Raw genomic sequence first — 20,429 nt, 5'->3', positions numbered from 1 at the left:
TTATAAAACTAAATGGTGTGTTATTCAAAAGACGAAGACTGAGACTAAATCAGAATAGAGCACCGAAGTCTGACATCAATATCGGTAGAGGGCGCAAATCCACGGGTCCATTTGGTTCCATGTGTACACTCTCAGAGTTAAATTATTAAACATTGATTTTACAATATAAATTGGGGGTCCCAGATATTATAAATGCCATTAAATGGGGGGTCTGTAGCCTAATGCATGTCAAACTGGGGGTCCTTGAAATTATAACGGGTTGAGAATCTCTGCTAGAGCCATACAAATATTCTCTTATTATTGGGGGGTCCCCTGGCAATGGCATATCTTTTCAAAGGGAGGTCCGCGGGCGAATTATTGTCAATTTGGGGGTCCTTAACATGAAAAGGTTTGGGAACCACCGGTATAATGAATCTCTCTATATTTTCCTTAATTCAGCTGAAGCTTTCACAGACCTGCAGTGTTGGACGTGCGAAGATGAAACAGACTCTCAATGCACCGACGTGGTGCTAAAGAACTGCACCACCGAGGATGAAATCTGCTTTTCGTCCGTTATCGTCTGTAACGTACAACTTTCTTTCTTTCTGCTACTTATTTGCTTCAAAAGATACGATTTCTGACGTTTCCTTCCAAGATAATTATTTTGTGGTTTTATTTTTTGTATTTTTTCCGTAGCGTCGGTGGGTCCGAGGATCAGACAGAGGCATTGTATGCCCATCGACAGGTGTGGAAGCAATACAATGAATCTTCCATTCGCGCCTCTTTTCACAAACATGGGTCCAGGAAACGGCCAGTTAACAGGGCTCTGTTGCGATACCTCGGGCTGTAACTCTATGTTCTTTGACGGTACGTCAAATCCTTACCACAATGTTATGTATTTCATCATTCTTCATACCAATGTTTTCAATTGTGATCAGTAAATTGTACTAAAGGTAACTTTTAATACAACTTTTAATTCATGTTCATCTTAGCTTTTTAATCATTATATTTTGTTTGACCAAATTGGGATTTAATTTAAATCATGTGACACAGTTTAGATAATTTTTTAAACCTATATAGGATTTAATACATTTCTGACTACAAACAATTTTAGACGATTAGGCTATGCTGTTTTCTCTCTTAAAAAAAAGAAAAAGAAAATAGAATGTCAATGTAGAGTAGGACTCTATGACACATTATATTGATCTTTAAATACGTTTTAAGCTTTTGAAAAACACTGTTTGCCAATAAGTCCTTTAGTAAGTTACCACATACCAACTGTCAGGCAATCCCTGATCTAAACTTGGAATTAAAATGAAGCTCGGGTACATTTTAAACGTGCAACACTATGACATGCTAAACTATGTTTTATTTTGTCGTTTCATTTCAGTTATTGAGAACCCGTTTTTGATTCCACCAAACGGTTTGAAGTGCTTCACCTGCCTTTCACCTTTTGACCTCATATGTCACAGAATAAACGTCTGCAGAGGACGGAGGACGCAGTGTGTAAACTCAACAGGTGAGTCCTAACAGTTTTGCAGAATTACAGTACATTTCAAGCACAACGTTAATTATAAATTGAGTGGGCAAAACCATACCTATATTAAATTAATTATAGGATCAATATAAGCAAAATAATATATGATAACCCTTTATCCTTATAATAAGGGTAGCTTTTTCCATATTTATCACACATTTTGTAATTTCCACCTACAGTAGGCCTACGTGATAGGTACACATTTATTCATAGTTATCACCATGAAACTTCCCCAGTATATTACTTAAACAAAGACAATGATTTATTGTATTACACATTTTCTGAAATTGTACATTTAAATATGCAAATTAGCCATTATGTAGGAAAATATGCAAAACTAATAATAAATAGAAAATATGAAAAAACTAGTACCGTGGAAGGGTTATCATATATTAATTTACTTATATTGACAATTTAATATAGGTGTGTTTTTTCCCATTCAATTCATAATTAACATTCAAATTTTAGAGGTCTGGCTCATGAACTAAAAACTGGTTCTGAACTGAACCGGTTTCCAACCGGTTCGGTTGAAAAAGGGGTCTGTGAGTGTCTGTGTGCGTTGTTCTGCACTGTATGGTCCTCATTCACAAAGGATAAATACGCCACAGTGTAAAGGTGATGCGTATTGATATCGTATTCATCCGAACGTTGAAGCTACGGAATTTTCCCGTGCAATTAAAAGAGTGGTGTGTACGACAGGTACGCAGGACGCAGGTGTATGTCATAATGAATGCGAGCGGGTGCCAAGTGATCGGAAAATCACCCGACAACTTAATTTGCATTGATCCACGCCCCATGTCACACCATAAAAGGCTTCAAGCATGACTCAGCAGACAGCAGTTTGTCTGAGATCCATCTGTCAAAAAAAAGGAAAAAAAAGAAAAAAGGCTCTGCAGCTCAAATGAAATGGAGGTCCCTGACGGTGGAACAACAAAATAATTATATTTTCCAGTGACTAGCCGCTTCACAAATTACAATAAAAATGATTGCTGGAAAGAAATCACAGCCGCGGTCACTGCTGTATGAATATAGCCTGCACTCTATTCATTTAATAATTCTACACAGGAGCACCACAAACAAGCCCTCATAAGTTAGGGCTTTTATGTTATATCGTTTTTGCGCCATTGTATACTCGTAGACCTACCACTGTAGGCTACTATATATGTACAAACTGACATCAATCCATCAAAGGACACCAAAGGAAATGAAAAGATTTCCAAGCTTAAAACGGTGAACGCGTGCTCCGCTGCAGCAATATTTATAAAATGCAGATTGGCCATTTATTTATTTAAGTTCGGGACCAAGGCGGGTGCTCACTCACACCTTTGCAGAGGTAGGTTTCCGACCAACCAACGTCACCGTCAAGTTCACGGAGATGGCCATGAATTCCCACGTAATGTGGGAATCCACGTAAATGCCTGTCCGCTCACGCTCACGCTCCGCTCACGTAACGTCACGTTATGAGTGTAAACGCCATTGTGAATGAGGACCTATGTGTGCAGCCTGCGTTGTGGCTGCCAGGGATATGTGACCCTCCCCTTCCCATTGACCAGAAGAGGAGCCAATCAGATCAGTCTAACTAGGTGGCGAATTGGAGGCGAAGTCGAACATGGGCGATATTAGGTCAGGTTTCACCTGACAAAAAATAAGTAAAACTTATGTAAAGTATCAATACTGCAATGTAGAAATGCTCCGTTACAAGTCAAAGTTTGCATTAAAAAAATGTGCTAATGTTTTGTGTGTGTGTGTGTGTGTGTGTGTGTGTGTGTGTGTGTGTGTGTGTGTGTGCGTGCGTGCGTGCCAACACGTGTGTGTGTGTGTGTGTGTAATAATCTGTAGTGATAGTTCCGGACGGGAGGATCCAGCGGGCTCACGGCTGCGCCTCCCCGTCATGGTGCGATGGTAAGAACCTCCACCTGGCGTTCTTCAGCCCTCTGATCACGCTGTCTACGTTCCTAGACGGGCCGCGCTGCTGCGAGGTTGACTTCTGCAATGGCAACTTCTCCGTGCTGAACCCTCGGGACCCCATTCTGCAGGTGGAACCCCCAAGGTTTCAGACCTCTCTTATCGCCGGCAGCACCGTCCCTCTGCTGAGCACACACATCCTGAGTATCTTACCTCTGACGCTTCTGCTCTGCAGTTTGATAGTTTAACCCATTTAGACCTGAAGACGATTCTACAAATGCCTTCTAAATCCTGACAGTTTTCTGAAAAAACGATGTTTCTATGTCAGTCATTTTCATGTCAAGGACCCCCAAAAATATATGTAATTGGCCGCTCACCCCCATTAGAAAATGTTGATTTGAGTTAAAAACATTTGCTATGAAAGAATATACTTTCAATGATTTGCGCCACATTTCCACAATTTTTCAAAAATAGCAGATCTACAAGCTCTTAGCGCGCTATGACCTTGTAGACGTACTATTTTTCAATAGCTAAAGTATAACATAATGCTAGAAACACCAAAAGGGGTTCCCGTCCTGAATGGGTTTTAATAATAAAGTGGGGTTTTCAACATGCACCTTTTTTCATGTTAAGGACCCCCAAATTGACACTCATTAGCCCGCGGACCCTCCCATTTGAAATGACATGCCAGGGACCCCCATAAGAGAAGATTTTTACAGCTCTAGCAGTGATTTTCAAGCATTTTCATTTCAAGGACCCTGACCTGAATTAAGCTACGGTCCCCCATTTATTTATATATATATAATCAAAGTTAATTTAACTATTTATTGTGGATGTACTGTATGAATCTTAAAACAACAAAAGAAGAAAAATAAAAACAAAGAAATAATTTGTTTCTTGGACTTGCTGTTTTTTTTTTTGCTGCTGCTGCCTTGTATTGTACTAAACTGATATGTAAATAAACATTTGAATTATAAAAGAGTACAATCTCTGAGTTACAGACACATAATTGGGTCCATTTGGTTCCTAACTATCATTTAGCTGCATGGGTCGTCCCTTTGGGGCATCTATGTAACTTTCTTTCTATGCCGCCGATGGCCTCCACCTAATCAAGCTGGGTTGCAAAATGCTTGACCAAAATCTACGTGACTCCGTGGCTCCACAGACACTGCCAAAAGATTCCACCCACGTGTTACCCGATCAAAATCACTGACTAGTATTGTTTACTACAGCTGGCTCTGGCCACGCTCCTGTATCTGCCACTTCCGGTCAGCCCAGCCCCCAAGCCAGCCAGCTCACACAGCCACCAAACCAGCTCACACAGCCACCACAGCCCCCCCTTGTGTGGTCGGGAGGGCTTCCACCTCCCATTTAGACCTAGACGCCCCTCCGAACCCCATTTCAACTATTATTAGAAGTAGGAAATATCACCCTGAATCTAAAAAAATCTCCATTCTGTGAAAACTGTTAAGACTGTACTAGTACTACACAGTACAAACAATCTTAATCAGTTTAAAATTGGCTTCCTAAACATATCTAGTAAATCCTCTCTAATTCATGATTATATAATCGACATAACCTGGACATGATGGGACTCTGTGAAACTTGGCTCACAGCTAATGATGAACAGCCCCTAATCGCTGCATCCCCACCAAATGTTGTGTTCTCCCAATCAGCCCGCACCACAAAAAAAGGTGGTGGTATTGCACTGATCCATAACTCAAAGTATCCACTCAACCAAAAACCCAATACTAATTTGTCATCCTTTGAGTTGTTATTAATGTCCTCATCACTACCCAGTCAAAATGCCCTCCCCTTTTACATAGCCATCCTATACCGTCCCCCTGGTATAGGCTACACCCTTTTTCTAGAGGAATTCTCTCAATTCAAATTCAAATCTTGTCCCAGATGTATATTCAAACACATTGATATTTTAACTTTGTGATTTATGCTTTGCTTTGTGTTTCTTCTATTTGTTTTGTAATATTGAGCAAAGCTTGTTTGGTTTTTTTATTCTGTGCTTCATGTTGTCATAATGTTTGTTTAATGTCTGTTTTTTATGGTTTGTTTTGTTTGTCAAGAGAGAGAGAGAGAGAGAGAGAGAGAGAGAGAACTGCGCTGGTGGTTACTGCAGGTTATTTAATGAAACAAATTAAACTCATCTTTGTGTGCTGTTTCACGTTATTGCTGAGTGACCGTCACTGTCACTCACACAGGGAAAAGCAAAAAGGGGGTTAGAACAAAAATAAACTCCTCCATCGGTATATCACAGACACACACTTCTCACAGAGTCGATTAGGCTACTAATGACAGTTGCAGGCGCGAGCCTGTGCCTGCGGAGTGCGATCATGCATGCGCTTTGCTTTGGGAACATGCCTGTGCATTGTCCAGCGGCGCAGTAGGGAATGTTCTCCACAGACGTTCATATTTTGCTAAAGTGTATATAATCTCTGTATATAATCTCTGCAATTAACCTATCTGGTTAATTGCGGGAGGATGCGGGATTCGCGGGGGCCCGCTGGTTTTATCGTGACCGCCGCGGGCTCCCGTTCCCGTTGCAGCCCTGTGATACAGGGCCATATCTTGCACCTTACCCTTATCCCTAAACTTTTTTTTAATATTTCAAGTGGCCGATCTACAAGCTCTAAAGTGTCGATGTAGGCCTACTGTAGATCGGCTAGTTGAACAATTTCAAAATGTTTTTTTTCTTCAAAATAGTAGAAAATGGCAAAGAAATTGAAGAAGGTATATGGCTAGATAAGCCCCATAGTTTGAATTAATAGTTTTCATTACATTGATTTGCATTTTTGTCATTGTTTGTCACTTATTTCCTTGCCACATATTTATTACATATTTATTGAAAGTTGAATTGTAATATTTGGTGCACTGAAGAGAAGTAAATCATTTTAAACTGATGAGCATTTGTCCCTGTCATTACAGTTTTTGAGTGGTGCAACCACTCCAACAAACAGCAATGTCCGTGACTATGTGACCACCTATGTGTTCACCTAACTAACTATGTCACTATGAGCACGAGTACGAATGACTACCAAAAGTGGCGCTGTTGTGCCAGAAACAGAGAGAGAGAAATAGTGCTGCACTGCAGCCTGCTAATGAGAGACAGAGAGAGAGAGAGAGTGTTCACACCCGTGTGAACACAGGTGTGATTTTTTTTATCTCCCAGGCAGTAATGTAGGCTATAGCTCGCCCATTTCCTCAAATGTGTTCTGAATTAGTGTTCTGTAATGTTTTATAATCAATTACTCACAGTGTTTTAAGGTGGTGCCAGACCGAGCAGACTGCAGATAGTCTCTGCAGAGACTCCAGACTAGTCAAAACGAGTTAAAACTGTCAAAAGACTGCAAACAGACTGCAGCAGACTGACCGATGAGCAAATCCCGTGCAATAACTTTCCATACCAGGAGGTGGCAGTAGTCTGCTGTGCGTTGCCAAGCCGGAAACAACTGCACCGTCTTGACCAAACGAAAGAACAACAACAACACTGTTGCGTCTCTGTTATCAGAGTCATGCCAAGCTACCTCGATATTTATTTATATAGCCTACCATTCTACACCAGTAATATTTATTATGCCATCCAGATCGAGCAAAGTCCTCCAAGAGAAGTGAAGCGGAGCGGGGCAACCACCAGTGTGCAATGCACAGTGTCATTGTCCATGAAAAAGCCATTATTATTTGTTTGTTATTTTGGAATATGAGCAATGTTTTTTTTTAATGATGAACGAATTAACACAATGAATTACAACCAATGCATTAATTATTTTGAAGGTTAGGAATGAATGATTAAAGCTGCTATAAGCAATATTTCTCAAAATTGTAATGACGTTTTTTTATAATTATTTTTTTGGTATTCAGACACCCAGCAATGGGTAAAACGCTCCCAAACAAAATGTAGTCTCTGTGACACATCTAGGGGCCACAATCTCCATTCAAAGATTTTTCTATAGAAGCTTTCTCATTGGTCGAAAAAAAAACAAGTCAAAGTAGACAGGCAAAATCGACCAATGACAAAGCTTCTAGGAAAAAGATTGAATGCAGATTGCGGCCCCTAGATGTGTCACAGAGACTACATTTTTGTTTGGGAGCGTTTTAAATACCAAAAAAATAAATAAAAAAAGGTCATTAAAATGTTGACATATTATTACTTAAATGAACATGAATGGATTGATATATTGATTTGATGCTTTGCTTTTATTGCCTTGTGAAGTTGTGATTAATTGGTTACATGATATAGTGAATTCATAAATAATGAACACAGCGAACAGATGGTATGATAATGGCATGTGATGATCTGGAGAAAAACTCGGTTCCATTTATACGGACTCGGTTCAACATTTGTTTGTAAATCTGTCAAACTAAACTAAAGACTCATATAGCATTATTGGCTAGGTGAATAGCTAACCTATAAGTCTATTTATGTACAAAACGCACACATGCATGGATAATTTGTCCACCCTCTGCATGAAAACAGCAGTGTTGGGCTTTTTATACAAGCAGTCATTTAGTATTATTATCGTGATAACCCCATCACTTCTCGAAGGCTCATAGCTGTAGCAAGTTATAGCAACCATAACAACAGAGTACAGACAATAACAAACCCCCCTCTAGCTCTGCACTTCCGTCTCTTTGATTGACAAGCTAAACAACCAATGAGGGTGCTCTACAGAGCCTTTAACCCCCACCCCCACCCCTCTTCTCTATCGACTGGATAAATCTGTCTGTGAACGACCAAACATGTCGGGTTTCTCACGATCCTCGTCGATAACGTCAAGATTATCTATCGACATCCTGTCAATCAAGAGACGGCAGAAATCCGTCCCGACGTAAAACGTGAAGGAATCTCCGCAGTGTGGAGTTGGCTTTACACATAAGACATCTGACTGAGGGGGAGAGTGAAAATGAACAAAAGAACCAGACACCTCCAACTCACCCACAGACACCTCCAACTCACCCACAGACACCCACTCACCTCCAACTCACCCACAGACACCCACCCAACCACAGACACCTCCAACTCACCCACAGATACCTCCTGAGCGAAGGCCAGAGAGATGAGGAGCAGAGGAAGGCCCACAGCCACGCACGGCACCATCATGTCCACGGCCAGTTCCGTGCGCACGTTCCGGTAGCGCTACTGGTTGGGCTCCTTCAGCAGGAAGTCGCTAAACACGTACTCAGTGGCCACGTGGGCGATAGCCATCTCTGAGAGAAAGATGTGAGCCTGCTGCTGGACTGGGCTGGGAGGGGGGAACGCAAGACAACAGAACACACTTTACAACATGTAACGTTTACTTTCATGTAACATTATGGTCCCTATTTCCGTCAGTGCCTGACTCTTATCCCTAAACTGCTTTGCCCTTTTTACTATTTTGAAAGACATTTTTGAATAGTTCAAATAGCCGATCTACAAGTTCACAATGTGTTGATGTAGAACAGATAGTTGAACAATATTAATATATTTAAAAAAGAAACACACCCGTGTGAAGTGAGAGGCGCTCTTATCATCGTACATCATCATGATGTAACATGTCGATTTGCTCAGACAAGGATGACGTAAATTCTCCATTCATTGTCAATGGCATTTACGGTTTGTGTTGGGACAGAAATCTACACTATAGCTGAATATAGCAAGGCAAAGGCACATGTTTAGGGATAAGGGGTTTAGCACTGTCAAAAATAGTGTCCTTTCAACCAGTGGTTTTCAACCCTTTTCATTTAACATTCATTTCATGGAACAAACTGACAGATATGATCACAAAAGAGAAAACTAACTTGCTCCGGTACAAAACCGAAAGTAAACAGTAAACACGTTCCTTCCTGCCCCTAGGGACCGCCTCTGCTGTGCTCAGGGAGCGTCTACAAAATGTCTACATTTAGGAACCATCTGTAAATTAGTTTGAATAACCTTCATCACCTTCATCGACCTCACTAAGGCCTTTGATACAGTCGACCGGGAAATTTGGATTGTGCTACAGAAGTTTGGCATCCTCCCCAAATTTCTCAACATCCTCAAGCAGTTCCACAGTGGCATGAATGCATCTGTACTTGCTGGTGGCCAGCAATCTCCCCCTTTCCCTGTGAAAGTTGGAGTGATGCAGGGTTGTGTACTGGCTCCGTGATATTCAAAAAATATATATTTTCCTGACAGCAGCCACACTAGTCTTCCACAAACCCATCCAGGAAGACGGCAGTGTGAAAATACAGTTCTGCCTTGATGGGAGCTTGTTCAACATCAGACGCCTACAGGCCAAGACTAAAACCCTGGTCAACAACATCCACTAGCTACAATATGCAGATGATTGTGCTATCCTGGCCCACAGCCCAGCTGCTATGCAACATGCCCTGGACATCATGTCCTCTGTGTACCACTCATTAGGTCATGTGATCAACAGCCACAAAACAGAGGCCATGACGCAAGAGAGATCTCCACCCCCCGTGTTCTACATCAGCGGCACTCCCCTCAAGGTCATCCAGCAGTTCAGCTACCTCGGCAGCATACTGACACACTGCTAAATTGATGATGACATCCAGGGCCGTATCAACAAAGCCTCCTATGCATTTGGTAGACTGCGCTCCCGTGTGTTTGAAAACCACCATCTAAAAACACTAACGAAAGTCGCAGTCTACACTGCTATACGGGTCAGAAGCGTGGACCGTCTATCGACGTCACATCAGACGCCTCGATGCAAAGACCAGCTGAAACTGACCCTAAAGTGGTGTAACATCAAGCCCAATGATCTGGAGTCAGCCGCAGCTAATCGTCCACTCTGGCACTCCTTATGCTACGACGGGGTCACACACCTTGAGGAGAACCGCACGCAACAAAGGATGGTACGGTGCCAGCAAAGACACCACCGTGCTGTTCCAGTACCACCTCAGCCTCCCGATCCAAGCCTCACATTACATGTCCACACTGTGGAATAGTATGTGGCGCCAGAATCGGGCTTCATAGTCATCTACAGCGACATCGGCATCGTCGCAGCAACGATGACCACTGCCAAACCCACAGCACAAGGACGCTATGTCATCTTCGACAACGATGGACTACCAAGGAGGAGTGTGTATGTGTGTGTGTGTGTGTGTGTGTGTGTGTGTGTGTGTGTGTGTGTGTGTGTGTGCAGAGATGGGCAGTATTTGAAATACATGTATTTGAAATACGTATTTGAAATACCTTTTTGTATTTTGTAATTTGTATTTTGCTGGGATGGAAGAAATGAGATGTATTTTGTATCTAACTGTAGGGGCAAAACACACGCACCCACACACACAGCACAACACAATGTGTGATGTCACTTCTATTCCGCCTTCTGATTGGCTTACACTCAAATTGAACCACAAATGAGAGGCAGAGTAGGGCGGGCCTTGAGTTGATGCAGAGTTGAGACTTACCCAGGCAGTCACATCTCCAAGTTGCAAACTTGCAACTAAATTATTATTTGTGGACATTTCCCCAGAGATAAAAGGTATGTATTATAATCTAAACATGATTATTGGATATTGCAAGCTAAGGCAAGCTTACAACAGGACATATTTAAATATTAGTAAAGTAGTGGAACTTAAGGTGGAGGGAGGCTTTAGAGCTGGGCATGTGACTCTGGACAGGCAGAACATGTGGACACCAGGACACATAGAAGTGAACAAAACAGGGCACACGCACACCAAACAACCAACATATGTTAAATAAATATGTTTGTTCTACTGTTTGGAGCCTAAATGTGCAGGTGCAGTACTATTTCAACACAGGGTGGGTGTATTCTATTTTTGGTGTTTTGTTTGGCTGGATCAGTCACAAAAAACACACCTCTCTGCTATTTATATACTACAGTATGCAGCCAGTTCAAAGATATTACCACATCAATCTGTTGCGAAGGTGTGAGTCAGGCCTTAGGCTAGCCGCAATTTGCAACTCTAGATTTTTTTATAATGGGATGAATCTAGAGGTCACATGGTTTGACACAACATTTTTGTTGTATGGCTTTCGGCTGTGTTTCGACTGCCCCCCACCCCCTCATACAACACAAATGTTGTGTCAAACCATGTGACTCCCATTGGAAATGCATTGCGAGCTTGCATCAGTCAATAAGTCTCATGCATCAGCCATACATCAATCTGTTGCGAAGGTGTGAGTCAGGCCTTAGGCCTGACTCACACCTTTCGATCTAGCATACAACATTGATGCATGCTAGATGTATGAGACTTGTTTACTGATGCAAGCTCGCAATTAATTTCCAATGGAAGTCACATGGTTTGACACAACATTTTTGTTGTATGGCTTTCGGCTGTGTTTCGACTGCCCCCCTCCCCCTCATACAACAAAAATGTTGTGTCAAACCATGTGACTCCCATTGGAAATGAATTGAGAGCTTGTAAACAAGTCTCATACAACAAGCATACATCAATCTGTTGTGCACGTGTGAGTCAGGCCTTAGGCTGTCCCCAAACATTCAGGGTTGGGGTGGCACTCGAATCTTAATTGATGGGCTTGAACCATTCAGGGTTTTTTTTCTCCTTTTTTCCACTCTGAAATATATCTCGGCGAGAGTGCGATATGCATAATAAGGGTACTACGTTCATGTTGTGTTTACATGTTCATGTTTAGATGTTAATCAGGGGGGTACACAACCTGTGGTGGTGGCCACTGGCCAGTGCGAGATGGTTATGTAGAGAAATCTGACAGGCATTCAAAAGGAACTCAAATGAGATGTTAACCTCCTGTAAGTAGACTTAGAAATAAAACTAGTGTTGACTAATAATTACATGTGGCTCTTATTTTGAAGAGGAAGTTAGACTAACTTCCTCTCCTCACTAACTTAGTTAGTGCACAGGAAGTCCGTTTAAATTGTAAACAAGCTACTATGACACTCCCAAAAGTCCCAAAGTTACGTGCTCCTCTCCACGCGACGATAATTATTTACAATATAAAAACCATGCATCTTGAACAACACTGGGATTATTTATGGAACCTGCAGCAGTAGGTGAGTAATTACTTTTATCTATGCTGGATGTTTGTTTTGGTTTCAGTGGTTGAGCTGCTTGGTGGGGTTGAGCTGCTTAACTACACTGCTACAAATACAGTCTGTGATCTTTATCTTTTGCATCTGCCGTGTGTGTGAAGCATATAACATTGTGGCAGAGTAGAAACGTCCGTAAACTCCGTATGCCCCCCCCCCCCCCTCCCAGGTTATTTTTTTAAATGAATTACAAACGAATGGGTCGGATGTTCGCTCGAAAATTCGAGTCCTAAAAACAGGGCTAGGGTACAGGTCTGATGTCACCGCATGTCACATTTGTATCTTCCCTGTATGTTGGCTCCATCAGTGATAAAGAACTGTTTAAGCAGTCAGGCCTCCAACACCTACTGACAGAGGATATGGCTGTGATGGCCAGTGTTGGGTGTAACGGAGCTATTAATAACGGCGTTATGTAAGGGACTACTTTTATTGGTAACGGAATAAAGTAAGTAGTTAGTTTTGCAATTTAGTAGTTAGTTACCTAGTTACTTTTCCAAAACAGTAATCTCGTTACTATAATGTGTCCCTGTTCATTTTGTGTGCAAGATTTAAAAAGAATAAAGCCCCGACTGCCCACGGAGTCTATTTCTCCTGCCTTCTGTGTGATTTGTCTTCCCAAGCCCCAACGCGCAGCGCATAGTATAGCCTACTATACATCCTGCGTCTACTACATCCTGTAAGTTCACTTAAGAAATAAAAGTATTGTTACAAGTAGCTTTTATTTTGAAGAGGAAGAGGAAATTGTTTCGGTTGTAGCCAGCTGCCATGACAGTGCCGGTAGTGGAATAATAACAACATGCTTTAAGCCCAAAAAAACGCATGCGTCTTTGACTTAAACAATGTAGGCTAAACACTTTGGAATTACGTTAAACATGGTAGATCCTCCGTGGCTGCGTCATTAGGTGAGTATTAGTTTAATGAATTGTTTAAGTTTAATAGTAACATTCATCATCAACAGGCTGTTGTTGATGCCCCCTAGCCATGGTTCACATGACGCTCGTACTTCACGAGCATGACAGTCATGTTTCAGGGCTAATGCCCCCCCAAAATAACAGGTTACAGGATTCTCATTCTGTTACTGTCACTGGATGGCCGCCGTGCCATTTCTTATAAACTATGTGGCAGCGGTGGCCGAACGGATAGCGGCGCGGTCTAGATACCGGAAGGTTCCCAGTTCGAATCAGCCGTCCGACACGTTAAAATTACCACCGCTGAAATGCCCTTGAACAAGGCATCAACCACTACGATGAAATGTGTTCTATGAGCAGGGCCTGGCTGGAAACAAGTTCTTGAGCTTAGCCCAGATACCCTGGGTAAATATAGATTTCATTTCATTTCATTTCATGTAGTTCATACGTGGGTCTACGGTGGTGGTGGTGTTGGCGCGGTGTGCGCCGTGGAGAGGGCATTCTGCGCGCTGCTGGCTCGTTGGAGCGCAGCGCAACAGCCTTTCTGTCCAGTCCTACGTGTATAGGCTGGCGATTGTGGCGAATTATATTCGTTAATAAAGAGAGAGCTGTAAAGGGGATATTGTCTATGGTCAGTTCATGGTGTGTATCATTCTCGTTTTTAACCAGAGTTAATTAGGGCCGTAATAATGCGGCGCAATGACTGTAGGCAGTAGCCTAATAGCCTACAATGTAAACAACTTGCGCAAGCATTTAAAAATGGATTTTAATTGTCGGGTAACGGAAAATAACGGAAAATAATCTAACCTTTTACTTTTCTCAGAAGGTAATTTGTAATGGTAAGGGATTATTTGTATGGGCAGTAATCCAGTAACCTAACGACGTTACTTTCTAAAGTAACGATGCCCAACACTGGTGATGGCAGACAAGGGATTTCATGTATCCCTGTATCGTCCACCTTTCCTCTCAAAACAGAGCCAGATGCCAGCGAAACGGGTGAAGAAAACACAGGAGATTGCGCACCGAGTAGAATTAAATTGAACAAACTGTTCCACTCTGACATCCCAGTGTCTCAGATGGGAAGCATACACTCTGCGTGGATTGCATTGTGTCATATTTTGCTTTGCATGTGTAATCAGCAGATTGTAACGGAAGAGAGATGGCTCACTCCATGTACTGTTACATAGTTACAATTAACACTGGACAAACTATGGTTAAGTGGATAAACACCCACAATTGTTAAAAAGCACAAGTTTACCTATTTGTATTCTCGTTCACTTTAAAAAATAATACTCAAAATCAAATCCTACACATTTTAGACAGTTTGGTCTTGTTATGAACAGAAAACGGCTCTACCCCATGGGTTTTCAACGGGTGGTCCCCGACCATGCATTTAGTAGTCTTATGTAGGCAAATGAAGATTTATACTCGGCCACTAGTTGAGAAACAATGCAGTAAATTACCCCTTGATGTATGATGACCTCTACCGAGATTCTAACTCCCTTTTCTGTGTACGTTTTTGATGTCCGCCTTCCCAGTTACTGACAACATTGACGCGTGTCAAGGTTGTCAGTAACTGGGAAGGCGGACATCAAAAACGTACACAGAAAAGGGAGTTAGAATCTCAAGGGAAGCTTCCGGATTGCCTGGTTGAGTCACCAATATAAGGAAATGTGCCCAAAATCAATCAATGTCATGCCTGCTTGCCCCTACATAAGTTGCAATGAACAGCATCATGAGTTTAATATGGAAGGTTAATTTCCCCCACACCACGCCCATATCCCCTCTCCTAACACAACGGTGGTCCCCAGGTTAATTCTTTGTCAAGTTGGTGGTCCCTAGTTCATAATCGGTTGAATTGTATAGCCAATTTCTGTATGGAAACAAAGCTGTTGTGTACAGCTCATGACATCCAATCTAATATGTGACCGGGTCTGACAAATAGGCCCTCATCTCGAGATGAATGCCAGAGTAATTTTTCAGTTTTTTACAGAACGAAAATCACACACAAAAAAAATCAAGTTTATTTAGCGATTTTCTCCCTTTTCATTATAGGCGAGTTGAGGACCATTTTGCCAGGCTCGGTCACATATGCTCCATTATTATACTGTGCCACTCTTGCACGATATCCACTGAAGTCATGTTTTTCCTTGCACATGTCAAAACGTTCTTTTGATTCACATTAATAATGTCAAAACTAGGGGGCCATGGAAGTGATACCGAGTTCAAGGTCTGCATTTAAATTGCAGACATTTTCTCTGTATTTAGACATTGTCAGTAATTGTTTTACATGGAAGGTGGCAGTTTAAATGTCACCACCTTCCTAAAATAATGGCTGAAACCCAATCAGTGGTTGTTCAGAAATTGAATTTCAGGGGAAATAAACTTGTGTAAAACATTTATTGTTCTGTTCAGATTAATGTTATAGGTATGACGTTTATCACTATGTCTCACCTGTGTAGATATGCCATTTTAAATGCCGAAATAGGCCATTCGTAAGACCACTTTGGCACTTTTACTTTAATTGTATACTTTGATGCCAAATAGTATTACTTAGATAAAATGTTAATCAGGACTGTACAGTATGTCTACATTTTAGAATTGCATAGTATTAGCCTGGCTAATAAGCCAGACCGAATCAGCCGCTGGAAAAAGAAAATTGCCTGCCGGCGGATTACGGTCTGGAGAGGCTCAATTGTACGCCCATTTCCTACACCAGAGAACTGGTGTGGCCAATCGGGACACGGTATGCAATATGGGCGGGCTTTGGTACAGTGACGTTCAATGCTTGAGACCTTTGACTGACAGTAGCTCTGACCAATTGCGTCAAAGAGAAAATGTTTGAACCCGCCCCCCGGGAAACGAGATCCATACACAGCATCTCCAGACTCAAATACCCTTGTATAAATACCGCCTGGCTTATTAGCCAGGCTAGCATAGTATGGGATGTAACACTTGGTATCACGTGACAAAAATAACATCTACAATTCATTTAATTACAAACCTAAAGAAAAAAAACAAATACACAAGCTCATGCGCTTCACTTCGCGCCACGCTATGCGTGTGGCGAACATTTTTAACTAAAATTCTTCTTCTTCTGTGGTGTCCCTGGAACAAAGTATTTTGCGATGGGGATCCGTGGCATAATTTTATGGGTCCTCAGCGTTCAACACCACTTTTTCAGAAAACAGGCCTGTACTGAATCGGCCTCATGCAGGTCTTAATGGGTTCAACTTAATGCTGATATGGCAAACATCAAGAAAATTGAAACATGGCACTTCATGACAAAAAGGTTGCTGAGCCCTGATCTACCTAGAAATCTCTGCATATAAACATAAAAATAATACCAATCACCCTTCTGTCGGATTTTAGACAACACCTCTGGATCTCTGTATATCCTTGGTCATCATGTGCGCACACAACAAAATCACACCCATTCCAGGCCTGAAGTGAGAAGCTGTCCTTGAATCTGCCAGTAGTATGCGTGCTGTTTCTTTAATATATGCGGGCCGCATCTTTTATGCTCATATATTTACAGTCCACAAAACTTGGCACATTGGGGCACTTAAACTCTACCAGTGCCCCTCCGGTCACTCTAAAATTGAGCCAAAGCTGTGGCCTGTATGTTTATACACGCACACGCACACGCACACGCACACACACACACACACACACACACACACACACACACACACACACACACACACACACACACACACTGAAATTATATTATATTAAAATGTGCTTCTTGAATATACTAGTTAGTTAGTTGCGATTCCTGGATCGTTGCCCTCCACAAATTCCTATCCAACATCAGGTTCTTGAGCTCTGCAGGGTTAGTTCTTGAGCTCTGCAGTGTTAGCTCTGCAGTGCAATATACTATTGGAAAAGTCTTCGGTATGGTATAAGAAATGATCAATAGTTGAAGCCATACCTGGACGAGGTCAGTCTTGACTTGCGAAGCGACTTCCACTCAGAACTCCCACTCTGCTCCGTTGTTGCTGCCTCAATTTTCTGTGCCGTGTGAAAAGTGACTTGAAGAGACTTCGGGCTGTATTATGCGTGTCTTAAGTACCAGGTCTTATTACTTAACTTAAGACCTGGAGGCGTGATCAATGCCATTTGGCTATTCTGAGTGGCCAAACAGCATTGACCACGCCTCCAGGTCTTACGTTAAGTCATAAGACCTGGTACTTAAGACACGCATAATACTGCCCTTCATGTGAAACTCATCATGTTCACTTAGGACAAAGTCACAGCCTTGCAGGGTCTGGTCAAGTCTGTACTCATCCAGGGGGATTGGGGGGAATGGTGGAGCATCTTCATGATGTGTGATGTGGCGTGATTGAACTGGAGGCTGTTGATAGGAGAGGACACTTCCAGTCTGAACAGGTCCAAAGCGGGAGTCAACCACGGGTTGGTCTGCAGACATCCCCATGCTGCAGACTAAGGGCTTGGACAGGGGATCAAGGTTTTTGTAGTCCTCTTCCACCTTGAGCACAGAGAGGTCAGGGAGGGGTCCAGCCAGAGCCTTGTAGAGTGTGCTTCTGTAACACAGATGAGATGATGCTAGTTGCTTGTTTACACATTTTATATAGTTAAGTAATTCATAAATAATAAATAATAATAAATGAAGTAATAATAGTTAAGAATTGAACACAATACAAATAGAAAATCTAATTTACTAATTGATGTTACTAATAACTGGTGTGTATTGTTAAATATTAAAAGAAAAGTATTTTCATCCTTGTTTATCCTTGAAAGACTTGTAAGACCGTACTCCATATTTACATACCTAATTCCTCCTTCCGATGTTCCTCTCTTCATGGTCTTCGTCGGCTTGGAGATGGTCATTTCACCGACTGGACCAACTAGGTTTCAGCCCCTAGGAGTTAATTTAGCATTGCTCAGGTCTATGCAAAATCATGACATGATACACCGCATGCACACACCCACACACCCACACACACACACACACACACACACACACGGAACTGACCATGGTTCTTGGTTTATGCCATTGTTGCTCCGTGTCAGTGCAGCTATGTACAGGGGGGGCAACTTTGGTGCCTGCCTCTGAATATTGAGCCGACTGCAGGAGTAGTGCAACAATGTGGTTGGCACATAGCTGTGCCAGCTGTGTTGCTGGCACTGTGCCAGCGACACATGAACAATGATGCTCAGTCATTATGACTGGCTTGGAATGTTTCATGTTTAAAAAAAATATATATATATATATATTAAAAAGAATAGATTGAAATTGATAGTTTCAAATATTCTATATTTTTATATTTATATTTTATATTCTTCCATAATGTAGCTTACCCATTGAAAGCTGATTTGATACTCACCAGCAGTAATGTGGCAGCGGTAGCCGAACGGATTGCGGAGCGGTCTTGATGCCGGAAGGTCGCCAGTTCGAATCAGCGGTCCGACACGTTAAAATTACCACCGCTGAAGTGCCCTTGAACAAGGCATTGAACCACTACGATGAAATGTTCTATGAGCAGGGCCTGGCTGGAAACAAGTTCTTGAGCTTAGCCCAGATACCCTGGGTAAATATAGTAATCATTTCATTTCATTTCAATGATTGAGCAGCTAGACCATGAACACAGCCATGAACAGGCTTTGAACAGAGAACAGAGTTCATGAACATGCAATCAACAGAACTGGACCATAAACTGAAAACTAGGCCATGATGAACAGGCCATAAGAGTCACACACCACCTGTGAGTCCCACAGGGCTCCAGCGTGCACCCATTTGGGAAGAACATGCACCCAAGAACATCAAAACATTGTAATTGGTCGCACCAGTGCATCTTGCATTTAGCAGTTCTATGTCGAGGCCTGGCTATATCTATAGGTGCACATAAATGAAATTATGTTGCAGTACAGGAAAATGTTAGGCGCACAGTGCAACCAACTACAATGTTTAGTACTCTAAAGCCCTGAACAAACACCATTTCTCAATTTCACCCTACTCTTAAACTGTGGGGCTTCTTCTTGAGTGACCTGTGGCAACAGGCTCTGATGCTGACTGTCAGCGTGTCTTTATTTGAAACTGTCAGACATAAAACATGACGTGATGAATAACATGTTGAAGACAGTTTGATCAAGATTAATTTCTCTGTGTTCAACAGTGTGGGCCATTCTGTCAACGCAAAAGGAAAGAATGACATGACTCAGTTGAAAATATAGCTGGACACATCAAATCTAAATCCCTTGTCCAGCAACGAGTTGGATGCTTTACTGCTTGCTTTTACAATCCTGTGTACATCGGTAATTTTCATTTTTGGTATAGCTCCTCTAAGCACCTGGTGTAAAAAGGAGCCACTGCCATTCCTAGAAAAATAATATATTTTCAAAATATTGCATTCATGTGTGAAAAGTTTGATTTACAAGTATATGTATCCAACTTCCAGCATACAAATGGAACCAAATTGATCAGTACAGGTCCATCCTATCATTTTACACCTTGACTTAGATCTTCATACACTTGTAGCAGGAGTATGCATGCAGACAGATACTAAACATTGTGTAAACAAACAGGACTCAGAAAGCTTCCATATATGATAATAATAATACAAATCAATAAAATAGACATACCTGCCAACACTGTCCTCTTTCTGCCTGGGCCTGGAGCATGCTGAAGAGGCTCTGACTGATCAGAGCACATGCAACAAATGCGCTGAGTTGGCACGAACAGCTAAAAATAGCTTTTTTTAGCCTCACTCGATGACGACGAATTCGACGAGGAAATCGAGCAACAACGTCGCTCAGATCCTCCTGCACAGGACCTGTGGTCTAGCCACATGCTAACGGGCAATGCTAACGCAATGCTAACGCTGTGTACACTCGGTTGGGCGCCAGACCTAAATCGACTAATGCCGAAAAAACCTTCGGCTACAGTTAGCACACCGCACAACCAACAGGCTGCAGGTCCCCAAAGCATGCACCTTTGTCGAACCAGCACCTCCTCAGGAGGACCCACCTTGGGCCCCAGCCTCCCTGGCCCACTCTTGCAGTAAAGGCCGTCGGGATCGGGAGTCGAACCCACGGCACACTGCCAGA

This window comes from Electrona antarctica, assembly GCF_951216825.1.
Source record: "Electrona antarctica genome assembly, chromosome: 11".
NCBI classification, from domain to species: Eukaryota; Metazoa; Chordata; class Actinopteri; order Myctophiformes; family Myctophidae; genus Electrona; species Electrona antarctica.
Note: the sequence above shows the minus strand (reverse complement) of the source record.